Raw genomic sequence first — 14,230 nt, 5'->3', positions numbered from 1 at the left:
CTTGTTAATGCAGAAAATGCTTTTACTAACAACTAATAATAATTCTTCTGGATAAAGGCATTTTTTTAGTTTGAAACTTGTGTATCCAAAAAAATGATGCCAAGAGTTTCTGAGTTTTAAAAACGAAACGAGAAATCCTCTAATATTCAGAATACTTTTTGTTTTATATTCATTGATTAAGAAAAAAATTTGTATTTGAAGGGTTCGGTAAAATTTGATCATTCTGTGTAATTAACAGTAGTTAAGAATAATATTTATAATTATGATAATAATATCATATAATCAATGATTAATACAACGAATTAATGATATCAAATTTGTCATCATAATGTCTGGCGATTTGTGAACAAATGCGAACAAGTGATAATTACAAAATGGAAATGCTGATAAATCTAGATGTGTGAATTATAAAAGGGATGCAAGTTGAAAAGGAAAAAAAAACATTTTATAAGATTAAATTAAGTATTCTGAGATATATCATTATTCTTATCAGGAGTGTATAAATTTTTTTTAAACTGTGGATAAATTTTATCTTTCTTTCTTTCCTTCTTTCTTTTTTTTGCAACTTTTTAGATTTGGTGATTAAGTGTCACATGAATATGCAAAGAGCGCAGGCGCATATGATCGAAAATTATATGCCATCAAGCGTGTAATAAAGAGCGACATTCTGCATAGATTGATGATCCTGTCCAAGGACCTCTTTCTCTCTCATATCCCTGCGGCAATTCGAGCATGTTTTCCATCTTTACTTTAGCGATAGTTTGAATTTTTTTTTTTTAATTTACCAAATAAAATCTAGTCAAATTTAAAGACGAAAGGAAATTTTGAAAAATTCGTGGTTTTTTAAATATATAATAATTTTGTTATTTAAAATTATCGAATTTCTATTTAAGAGAATTTTATAAAATAGATTTTATATTCAACCGAATTTTCATTTTTTTTTTTTCAAAAAATTTTCAGTTTTCTGAATTTTTATGTTACAGAATTTTTCTTTACAACACTTTTTATTTAAAAGAAAAAGAATTCTAATTTAACTGAATTTTAATTTAGCAGAATTCTCATTTAATAGAATTTTAAATGCTTCGAATTTTTAAACACTGGAATTTCTAATTCATCGAATCTTAATTTGGCCAAATTTTTATTTGAAGGTACGAATTGTTATTTGATACAATAATACAAATAAAGATTTCGCCAATTAGATAATTTGACATTTAAAAATTCGCATCACTTAAAATTCTGTTCAATGAAAATTGTTCTAAATTAAAATTCCGTTCAACTAGAATTCTTTTAAGTAAAAAATTAGGCAAAAATAAATTCAGCCAAATGAAAGTTTGGTACTTAAAATTTTATTAAGTAAAAAATTGTTTGAAAATTCGGTTCAATATTTTATAAATTTCTTTTAAATATAGATTCGATAATTTTTAATTCGACACCACAAAAATTCTTATAAGTTCAATGTGGGAAATATTCATGCGTCTCATATAAAAGTTAGAAGTATTTTAATAATGAAATATTTTTTATTAATATCAATTTTAATATTTTTAAATCTTCGATTTTCATATATGTACAATATGTAAACACGGGAAAGTTATTTTTTAAGGAAAAAAAATATTTTTTGAAAATGAGATGTACCCAACTGACGGCGAGACGAACACAATGTCATGGTTTCGATGTTGAATAATCAGAAGATTTGCGGAGGTGCAATTAAAGACTAAACGTTTGCCACCTGCGGTGATCTTGGGACGACGACCAAAACCGCCCAACGACCACCGGCGCATTTTAACAAGATTCGGGACCAGGGCATGAGCGAATCGCTTCTGTGAGTGTGGGAAAAAGCCGCCTTCAAGCGAGAATGAGGTTTTAAGGCGGTACATATGCGTACATATATATTCAGAAACCGCGATGAATGTGTAAAAATTCACCTGCAGGGGCCACAGATGTGTATATATACCCATATCAAACCACTTTCCTCTCATCGAACAAAAATTTCTTATCAGTATATAATTATTTATTTCGAAATTCTTTGTCATTTTTTTTCCAAATTTCTCTTATTTATCAAACTTTATGCGGTATCTAGTAGTTTTTGGGGTCGATAATTAAGAATTTATAAAATCAGACGCTTAAAATCCAAAATAGCGGATACAACCCACGTGAAAAGATTACCGGTAAACTCCGCGAAGTAGCTCCGCGGATTTTCCGCGAAATTTCCGCAAATTTTTTTTTTTTTGCATAATAATATATTTATGTTATTATTTAAAGTAATATAATATTAAATTCAATACATTCTATTTAAATTACGTTTTATACTTTAGTTAACAACTGAGACAAGATTTACTGTTAGACACGTCAATTTTTTGAAAAAAAAAAAAATTGAAAACCTTCAGGATAGTTTCGTGGTTACAATCGGTAAGGATTTTTTAAGGATTTTAACATTTCAAGACATGATGAAAATACGAAGCATTAGAAGAATAACAAATCGATGTCACTCAAGAACTAGGCAGCAGGAAGAATACAATTTTTTGGGGAAGTTAAACATGTCGTATAAAATTTTCATATTACGAAGCCATCAATAAGTAACGGTAACGACCGGGAAATCATTTCTTTTTCCAAACCTTTTTAAGAGCTTATAACCTGTATTTAGATTATAAAGTTATTTTCTGAAAGTTTTAATTGTAACCTAATTTAACCCTACTAAAAATTAAAATATATAATGAGTGAAATAAATTTTATTAAATAAATAGAAATCAGTATCATATGGCAAATGCATTTTTATTTTTTTATTAATAAAATTTTTATATGAAATGAATTTTAATATTGTCTTATAAAAAGGATAAATACAAGTAAAAAACTATTTAATCTATTATATATTTAACTCTCTTTAATGCAATAATCTGATATCAATTTTGGGATTACTTTTTTAAGTAGAAAAGAAAAATACATACATCTTTACCGCCCCGCGTGAAAAACGAAGTATGGGAAAAAGCTATCAAAAGCTGGCAAAAGATGGGAGAAGATTTTCGCCATTGTTTTTAAGTTTTATCCCATACTTCAAAGAATTGCAAAAAACTCACAAACCATTGCTTATGAGCCTTTCCCATACTTTTTTTTAATATCATATAACATTGCTAAAATCTTGCCAAAGTATTGCAAAAATATGGGGATAAAATAAAGTCAATTTTTTCTAACTTACTTCTTATTTTTCTCATTTTTTTCTGAAAATCATTGCAAAACAATGGGAAAAAGATTAAGAAAGAAAAAATTTATTATTCTCATTTTTTCATATTTAAAAATCATACTTTTAAAGTATTTCTAAAACCTGGCAAAAATATACGAACAAAATTAATCAATTTTTCTCGTTATTTTAGCTTTAAAAATCTGATTTTTGAAGTATTGCAAAAATATGGGAATAAGATTTTAAAAGAAAAAATCAATTTTCCTCTATTTTTCAACTTTAAAAATTGGATTTTTAAAGTATTGCAAAAATATGGGAAAAAGATTGGAAAGAAAAAACCAATTTTCCTCTATTTTTCAACTTTAAAAATTTGATTTTTAAAGTATTGCAAAAATATGGGAAAAAGATTTTGAAAGAAAAAATCAATTTTCCTCAATTTTTCAACTTTGAAAATTTGATTTTTAAAGTATTGCAAAAATATGGGAAAAAGATTTTGAAAGGAAAAATCAATTTTCCTCTATTTTTTAACTTTAAAAATTTGATTTTTAAAGTATTGCAAAAATATGGGAAAAAGATTGGAAAGAAAAAATCAATTTTCCTCTAATTTACAATTTTAAAAATTTGATTTTTAAAGTATTTTCCTCTATTTTTCAATTTTAAAAATTTGAGTTTTAAAGTATTGCAAAAATATGGGAAAAAGATTGGTAGTGAAAAAATCAATTTTCCTTATTTTTTAAACTTTAAAACTTTATTTTTTAAAGTATTGCGAAATCATTGGAAAAAGATTGGAAAGAAAAAATCAATCTTTCTCGATTTTTAAGCTATAAAATTTTGATTTTTAAAGTATTGCAAAAATATGGGAAAAAGATTTTGAAAGAAAAAATAAATTTCCTCTAATTTTCAACTTTAAAAATTTGATTTTTAAAGTATTACAAAAATATGGGAAAAAGATTGGAAAGAAAAAATCAATTTTCCTCTAATTTACAATTTTAAAAATTTGATTTTTAAAGTATTTTCCTCTATTTTTCAATTTTAAAAATTTAAGTTTTAAAGTATTGCAAAAATATGGGAAAAAGATTTTGAAAGAAAAAATCAATTTTCCTCAATTTTTCAACTTTGAAAATTTGATTTTTAAAGTATTGCAAAAATATGGGAAAAAGATTTTGAAAGGAAAAATCAATTTTCCTCTATTTTTCAACTTTAAAAATTTGAGTTTTAAAGTATTGCAAAAATATGGGAAAATTAATTTTTTCTTTCAAAATCTTTTTCCCATATTTTTGCAATGCTTTAAAAATTTAATTTTTAAAGTTGAAAAATAGAGGAAAATTGATTTTTCCTTTCAAAATCTTTTTCCCATATTTTTGCAATACTTTAAAAATCCAATTTTTAAAGTTGAAAAATAGAGGAAAATTGATTTTTTCTTTCAAAATCTTTTTCCCATATTTTTGCAATACTTTAAAAATCAAATTTTCAAAGTTGAAAAATTGAGGAAAATTGATTTTTTCTTTCAAAATCTTATTCCCATATTTTTGCAATACTTTAAAAATCAAATTTTCAAAGTTGAAAAATTGAGGAAAATTGATTTTTTCTTTCAAAATCTTATTCCCATATTTTTGCAATACTTCAAAAATCAGATTTTTAAAGCTAAAATAACGAGAAAAATTGATTAATTTTGTTCGTATATTTTTGCCAGGTTTTAGCAATACTTTAAAAATCTAATTTTTAAAGATGAAAAAATGAGAAAAATAAATTTTTTCTTTCTTAATCTTTTTCCCATTGTTTTGCAATGATTTTCAGAAAAAAAATGAGAAATATAAGAAGTAAGTTAGAAAAAATTGACTTTATTTTATTCCCATATTTTTGCAATACTTTGGCAAGATTTTAGCAATGTTATATGATATTAAAAAAAAGTATGGGAAAGGCTCCTAAGCAATGGTTTGTGAGCTTTTTGCAATTCTTTGAAGTATGGGATAAAACTTAAAAACAATGGCGAAAATCTTCTCCCATCTTTTGCCAGCTTTTGATAGCTTTTCCCATAGTTCGTTTTTCACGCGGGCGGCTATAACCGTGAACCTATTTTTATAGTTTTCAATTTTTTGTTAACAAAATTAGTGTCAAAGTCTTCTCTCACTTGTTAACTAAAAATTAAAAAGTAATTTTAAGTAGAATATACACAATTTAATTTTATATTATTTTAAATAATAACATAAATATATTATTATGCAAAAAAAAAATTTGCGGAAATTTCGCGGAGAATCCGCGGAGCTACTTCGCGGAGTTTACCGGTAATCTTTTCACGTGGGTAATATGGATTCGTAATCAGCAACCTCAGAAATTTTTAAAGACACACAAATTTTATAAAAATCTAGTAATTTTTTAAACATTCGACTGCTATTTCGGATTTTAAAAATGTACATCAAATTCGTAAGTAGCGACTCAAAAAATCAGTGATTAACATATCATCATTTTCGTGATTTCTAATTTTAAACAATCAAAAATGTTAAAATTTATTATTAAAAATTTTTTTATTTCTGTTACTTATTGTTTATTCCGTATGTATTGAATTTGTTTAAATTTTAATAAAGTGATCTGATGATGGTGGTTTCCACATTCCGGATCCCACTTTCCAAATTCTACATTCCGGATCCTACTTTCGAAATTCCCTATTCGGGATTCTACATTCCGTATCCCACATTCCGGATTCCACTTTTTACATTCCGTATTTCGAATTCAACATTTCGGATCACACTTTTAAAATTCCATATTTCAGATTCTAAATACCGGATTACACTTTTTATATTCCCTATTCCGGTTTTTTCATTTCAGATTCCACATCCAAAATTCTGAAAGTGGAATTTGGAATACGGAATGTGGAATACAGGATCCGGAATACACACGGAAAAAAATTTTAAGACGTGAACGAACGATTTTGGGAATATATTTAATATGAAAAAAGACACAACCAACGCTGGGAATTTAGCTTCACCGCAATAGTCGAATGTTTAGCCGATTCGGCTAAAGTGAACATAAGTTGAATCTCATTCGTCAGCCATATTGAAAATATTTGGAAATTTACCGTTCTTACCAAGAAATATTTCTTAAATCACAAATATCAAGTTTTGTGATCTTTAATTTTAAAACAGTTTTAATTTGAATTTATTTTCAATTGTTTGTAATATGAAATATAAAATTGAATAGATTTAAAAATACGCATTTAATATTACTCTACATAATTTTAAGTATATTTGTCATTTTTTGGTTATGTTGTTCTTTAACTAAAATCCAATATCGCCAGTCCGGTGATATTGCCAATATCGCTCGTTCATTTTCGACTAAATGTTTAGCTGTTTTGGCTAAAACATTCACCGGTTCAGTTGTAGTTTTTTTTCCGTGCAGAATTTTCAAAGCAGAATCCGGAATGCGGAATACGGAATGTAAAAAGTGGGATCCAGAATATGGAATTAGAAATACGGAATTCGAAAAGTGTAATACGGAATGTAGAATCCGGAATGTGAAATGTTGGAATCCAGAATGTGGACGGATAAAAGTCTCAAGAGAAAATACAACCAATAAATAATAATAACAACAATATAATATAATAATATAATAATATATATATATGAGGCATTCTTTTTCAACGCGGACACCCCCCTCTCGCCCAAATTCTTTTCATTTTAAATTCATGTTTAATGGCTTAAATTTTAGTTAAAGGAATATACTTTTGAAATCTGAGTGGCATATATCCAAAAACAAAGGGCTAAAAAGGCCTCAAACATTACTTTTTGGATTGTTCAAAATGAATTAGAGTAACTTTTTATTGGTAAATTTAAAGAATAACCTTTATATTGGATCCTATATTTTGTTTTTGGATATATGCCACTCAGATTTTAAAAGTATATTCCTTTAACTAAAATTTAAGCCATTAAACATGAATTTAAAATGAAAAGAATTTGGGCGAGAGGGGTGTCCGCGTTGACAAAGAATGCCTCATATACATATAATAAATATTATAATATTATATATAATAATATTATAATAATTATTTAACTTAAAAAATAGCCAAAAGTTTATAAAAATTGTAAAAATCATAAAAAACTTCACTTAACTCCAATTTAGACCTAAATAGCAAAAAATAATTATGAAACATAGGGACTGAAGGTTTTTGAACCACTGAATACGAATCTAATTATAAAAATAAAAAATTCAATATGGCGTATCCAATATGGCGCCCAAAACTTAAAAAAATATATCACGTTTCCTAAGTCAATGTCAAAATGTGGTTATTTTGAATAAAAATAACAGTAGGGGGGTTTTTGAGGTCGCTGATGACGAATATGATGTCTAATTGACTATTTGATAATTGACAGCTGCCAAATGTACTGCCAACTTTGTCAAAAAGTGATTATTTTAAACGAAAATTACAAAACAAGAGTTTTTGGGGTTGTTGATTACAAATTTGATGTTGTCAGCTGTCATGTCAACAGTCAATTTTGTCAAAAAGTATATTTCAAACGAAAGTGACATTAGGGGCTTTTTCAAAGACGCTGATTACAAATTTGATGACAATTTGACAGTTATCATATAAATTGTGAACTTTGTAAAAAAAAAAGTGATTATTTTAAACGAAAATATTAATAAAATAAGTTTTCTTGTGAATTGAAAAAGAAATAATATTCCAGTAACGTTAAATCTATATATAAATGTTTATAATATAACATCTGGGGACTTTATACGGAATCGAAAACCATTTTATACGACATTTGAAATTTACTAACCAATTCATCCATATTTTGCGCAATGTTTTTTTTTTTGCTAAAGGTACGTATATATATACATACATAGGAAATAAATAGAAATTTTTTTCTCAACTATTTTATGTCTCTCGTAGGTCGTCGGACTATTTGCAAAGATATTGGCTGAGACGTTCGTAAAGTTTCCTATACTCTCTCGCAAGTCACAAGGTTGGGACTCTCTTTGAAATGTTTGCGCATCAGTGCGCATATGAATGTGCACATTGCACGCGTGGCAGAACACGAGAGTGTGTCGATGTCGAGCATAGAAAAGATACCGCGACTCTGTCGTACAAACGCCTCCGGCATTATGCTTGCTTAGAGCCGCAAGGAGGTCGTTCAAGGTCGAATAAAGACACGAAGTCTTCAAGTGCTCGAAGGCACTTGAGACGGGTTTTCCTATATATATATATATGCGCACTTGCTCACTATACGGATGCACTTCCCATCTTTCTCGTTCGTACTATTTTCAACTTTAAGTACATCTTCGTGTTCCTCTGTCACTAGATACAGGAAAAATTTGCGGAATCTTGAAACTAAGTTTAAGTCACGTATACTCATAATTGCCTCATTTTTATCCACTCCTTTTTTTTTTGATTTATTTTCATTCAGAGCTCTTTTGCCGGGAAATTGCCTTTACGATGAAACGATTAAATGCGTGTATTTATTATCCCCATGAAAGCATTCAATCCCGTAGGTTTATTACTTCAATCTTGTACACTTCTAATTTCAGAGTCATTAAAATTTTATTTGTTTACATTGCGCTACTTGTTTATTTCGATATTATCGTTGAAACTTTTTTTTTGCTTTTTTTAATCAATTTTATTTTGAAAATTCAGGTATGATAAATTCGTCAAATACTTTTCTTTTCGCAAACATTGTTCTAGTGATAGTAACAAATAATTGCAAAATTGAAATTTTGTATCTCCACGTCTTGCAAAAAAAACTGTGTAATAAACTGTGTGTTTTAATCACTATATGTCCATCTTTACAGAAAAGATAAATTTCCCAAGAGGAAAATATAAATATAGCTTTATTTTAGAAAACTTGTGGGAAGCTGTTAAAAATTTATCACTTAAATACTTATTCAATATTTTTACTATATATAGACATTTTTATTGCTCAATACAAATTTTTTTTTACTTGAAAATTCGAAATTTATTTACTGACAATAAACTAAAAACAAAATGTATTTTTTTTTGCGACATTTCATTGTTTTTATTAATGATGTTTTAAAAGCAGAAAAATTCGACAATTAATTTAAATGCAAAGGATCTTAATTCACGTTGTTAAAATGAAAATTACATTACACCGAGTTACTTATGAGCTGTGGTTAACATAAGATTCTGAACTCAAAGTAATATATTTGAAAAGCTCGACCTTTAATCGACTATATCTCTTGAATTTTATCTCGTAAATTAATAAAATATCATAAATTCCTGTTTCTAAATAATACTATTTTACGCAGGATAAGTATCAAGGGGTATTTTGTATTATATATAGAAATATATACTGAAATAACATATATGATACTTGTTCATATAATAGTTTAACAGTATATTCTATACGAATTTTTAGAAATTAAAATGATGTATCACATTAATTTTTTATTATGAAATTCAAGAGAAAAATTGGAAACAAAAAATAAAAAACAACAATATCATTCGATATATTAAGTTTTCAATGATGGAGAAATTTATTTTTAGAAAAAAAAAAAATCTTTAACACAAATTGATTCAGTTTGCCTTATTTAAAATAGGGTTATGGTTAGGGCCTCGCCATTTTTCCTAGTTTAAAAAAATGTAAATAAACTAATTTTTAAACCTATTATAAAAAAAGTATATTAACCTTTTCACGCCTATGTCCCATCTACAAAAATCTGATAAACTTTAATAAAAAATTAATAATATGATTTTTAGTCAACTTTAACGAATTTTCTTCAGAAAGGGTATTACTTTCAACAAATTATGACAAAAAATTTTTATTGTTTATAAAAAAAATATAAATATTTGTTGAAAACCTGTAAAATAAAAAAAATTATTTCACTTTAATGATTGGCAACCCTGGATTTATTTAGTTTGGTTACTAAATTTTTTTAAAAATCAAAATGGCTTATTCAATATGGCGCACCTTTTTTATGTATCGTTATAAATGCTTAGTACACGGAAAAAATTAATTCAGTATATTTTACAAAACTGTGACGGAGTAGCGGATACAGCTCTTTACGAAACTGAGTTTTGTAAAATGTGATGGATATTTTTGGATAAACTATAGAAATTTTGTTATTTATACTGAATATTTCTGGAGTTTATCCTGAATATTTCGTGACATTTTACAACACTCAGTTTCGTAAAGAGCTGTATCCGCTACTCCGTGATAGTTCTGTAAAATCTACTGAATTAATTTTTTCCGTGTATAATAATAGTACTAATTAATAATAATAAAAATAGTCCCTGATTATGATTTTTACGATTTTTAAAATTTTCGATCGTCATATTGAATCCGCCATTTTGCATTTTGAAAAACTGACCTCAGATTCATAACACAGGTCTACAAAATAAGACTTTTTTAAATGTTGGAGTCGTTCCCAATGTATTTGTGTGCTGAACACGATCACGGGTTCCAAAATTGCGTATCACGTCTTGATTTTGAGTAAAGTGGAGATAAAGACCCCAAAAAATGTGTGTTTGAGGGTTTTCAGTATTTTTTTCTCCTTAACCTGACGTGCTAGAAGCTTCTACATATAGGCTTAAATTAAAGCTTAAAAGGTACACCTTAAGACCTGTATATGCGCAAGACAAAAAAATTTGAAATTTTGAAACAAAAGTTTCAAGTCACCTAAAAAGATTATTGAGGTCATTACCCCCATTTTTTCAAAATTTCAAAATTTTTTTTTATTATGCGTATATATGGGTCTTAAAATGTACGTTTTAAACTTTAATTTCAGCAAGTCTTTAGCACATCAGGTTAAAGAGAAAAAAATACTGAAAACCCTCAAACACACATTTTTTGTTTCTTTACCCACACTTTACTTATAATCCTTACGTGATACGCAATTTTGGAACCCGGGATCGTGTTCAGCACTCAAAAATACATTGGAAACCACTCTGATATTTCAAAAAAAAAACCTTTTAGACCTATATGTAATCATCCTAGTAATTTTCTTTTCTTAAATTTACATTTTTTCCTAGGTGTGAAAGTGTTAAGTTTGTTGCAAACTATTTTGAATTTTGAAAAACTGACATCGGATTCGTAATCAGCGACCACGAAAACCCCTGAGTAACCAGTTTCGAGCGGATATGATCAATTTAAAAAAATTGTCCGCCATATTGGATCCGCCATTTTGAATTTTGGAAATTTTTTAAATCTGGCTTCGGATTCGTAATCAGCGACCCTTAAAACCCCCTATAATGCATTATAAAAAGATAAATTCCTGTTAAAGAAAAATGTATGCTTCAAAGGGTTAAAGAAAAACTTGACAAAATATAAATTTAAATTACATAATAAGTTGAAATTATATTATATTTTGAATTATTAGAAATAGGAAAATCTAACAAGGTCCATAAGAGAATCCTATTAGAATATCCGCATGGGCACAAATAAATCAAATCTTTTTTTTTTTCATTTCATAAAATACTTTGCGAGCAGTGATTTAAAGCTTCAACAATAAGATTCAAATAATGGCGCATAACTTTCCTTATGTTATTTGCAATGCAGTATTCATTTCTATATGTAGAGAAAGGAGACATTTTTGTGACGTTCTATTCGATGGGTAAGAAATCTTTCTATGGGAGGTATTTTTTTTTTTTTGTTAATTTTTTGTTGTTAATTTTTTTCTCTCTCTCTCTTTACAGAACGTTGTCTTAACATATAAGGTAATACTTCTTCGGTAGTTATATTATAGTTATAGCACATCTTTCTTGGCAGCATATTTGCCATCTCTACGGTTAGCTATATAGAAAATAGTATGCGAATGCACCTATAACGTCCGGTCCTGTAACTAAGGTATTATCTGCTTCTCTTGATGGTCGTCTGATAAATTACAGCCCCGTTTCTATATACGTATGCATTAACAGAATTGACCACATTCGTATAGGACGTTCTCTCTGACAGAGTTGCCTTTTTTCCCTCCTTTCAGTTTTTGAGTTATTAACTAGAAAGAAGAAGAGGAAATGCGTATATATTGCTTATATTTTACGCACAATTCATTTCAATGCCAATTTTCCCTGTGAATATTGTGATTAAATTTTTTTTTTTTGTGAAATTATATTGAAGTCATAAAATGAGATTAAGAAGGTAATAAACTAACAATAATAAATACTTAATTTTTTTTAAATATTGTTTTATGGGAAAAAATTTTGGAATTTTTTTTTTATTATTATATTTGGAGTTGAATATATGAAAGGAATTTAAAACAAATCTTATAAAGTGACGTGAAGTTATAGTGCTTCTTTTTTTCTTTTTCTATGAATGCATTCCGTGTATCACACACATATGCTTCGTATTTCGACCGTTAATGCACGCACATTATTCGCGTTTTGTTTCTTATATATTTTCTTCTATTGTTGGATCCACATCTTCTCAGAAGTTTAAATCCTATGTCGCTTATTTCCATCGTCGTCTCTCAAAGGGAACAAAATAATTTACCCTCTTTGTTATAGAGAATCTCTTTGTTATAGAAATTTGACTTTATAGCTATAAACATTTCTATTTTCAGTTTTCACTATTTTTTATGAAAAAATAAAAAAAAATATATATTTAATTTATTTAATTTAAAAAGAAAATTTACACTTTTAATATGAAATTTTTTCCAATTTTAGAAGATATAGGTAAAGGTAAATTAATATACAATTATAGAAGGAAAAAATTAAATTACAAAATTTACACTTTTATTAATATGCATAAATATTACACACACTAAATTTGTTGAAACTTCTACGGTTCGAAATTAATAAGCTCAAATTTCTGTGTTACCAAATTTTATAAAGTAGAATTCATATTAAGGGGGAGTTACACCTTTGAGGTCTCTTTTGAACCTGTTTTTCAAGAATTTTTTTAAGGCACAGGAATAAAGTAAACAAAATTTGGTTTCAGGGACTTTATTTGTTATGATTTGAAGTTTACAAAAATATATTTACACTTAAAAAAAGTTTAAATTTGTAGCCTATAGAGGGCGCCAAAGTTGGTCCTGTTTCTCTGCAGAGCAAATCGGTGGACAATATTCCGGTTAGACCGTTTAATATAAAACAAAAATTCAAAGTTTTTCTGAATCTGTGATAGATTTAGCTTTAGAGTACGTAGGATATTTTAAAAATATTAATTTTTGTGAATTTGGCAGCTGTTTGAAGGAAAAAGTCGGTTTTTAGGGCTAAATTTTCTCAAAAAATCTATTGCCAAAAAAAAAAAACAAACCAAAAAAAAATCCGCTACGTACTCTAAAGCATTAGTAAATGACGAACAAAAAAAACTTTGGCCGAAGTCAATCCGATCAAAACTGTTCGAGCTAGACTGTCCACCGTTTTGAAAAACGTCATTTCGAGAAAAACGCGTTTAAAGTTTTGACATATGAAAACTTATAAAAAAATAGGAAAAGAACTAGGCGCAATTGCGCCTACATCTAGGGTTTCGTGGCGCTTTAAATTTTAATTAAAAAAAAAATAAATCAAAAATAAATAATAAAATTTATTTGATAAATGTCAACTCTTGGACATGTCAACTATAGAGACATGTCAACTATAGGGACATGTCAACTACTGGGACATGTCAACTATAGGGACATGTCAACTATATGGACATGTCAACTATTGGGACATGTCAACTATTGGGACATGTCAATTACTGAGACAGGTCAACTACTGGGACATGTCAATTATAGGGGCATGTTAACTAATGGGACATGTAATGTCCATTCGGGAAAATGTCCATTCAGTAAATGGAGATTTGGGATCTGTGGGGCCCCAAAATTTGAATTTGGGAGCTATGGTGCCCCAAAATTTGAATTTGGGATCTGTAGTGCCCCAAAATTCGAATTTGGAAGCTATGTTTGCCCAAAATTCGAATTTGGGATCTGTGGGGCCCAAAAATTCGAATTTGGGAGCTATGGTGCCACAAAATTCGAATTTGGGATCTCTGGTGCCCCCAAAATTCGAATTTGGGATCTGTGGTGCCCCAAAATTCGAATTTGGAAGCTATGTTTGCCCAAAATCCGAATTTGGGATCTGTGGGGCCCAAAAATTCGAATTTGGGAGCTATGGTGCCACAAAATTCG

This window comes from Leptopilina boulardi, unplaced genomic scaffold (assembly GCF_019393585.1).
Source record: "Leptopilina boulardi isolate dan_hultmark-lab unplaced genomic scaffold, ZJU_Lbou_2.1 LbouV2_392, whole genome shotgun sequence".
In the NCBI taxonomy this organism is placed as follows: Eukaryota; Metazoa; Arthropoda; class Insecta; order Hymenoptera; family Figitidae; genus Leptopilina; species Leptopilina boulardi.
Note: the sequence above shows the minus strand (reverse complement) of the source record.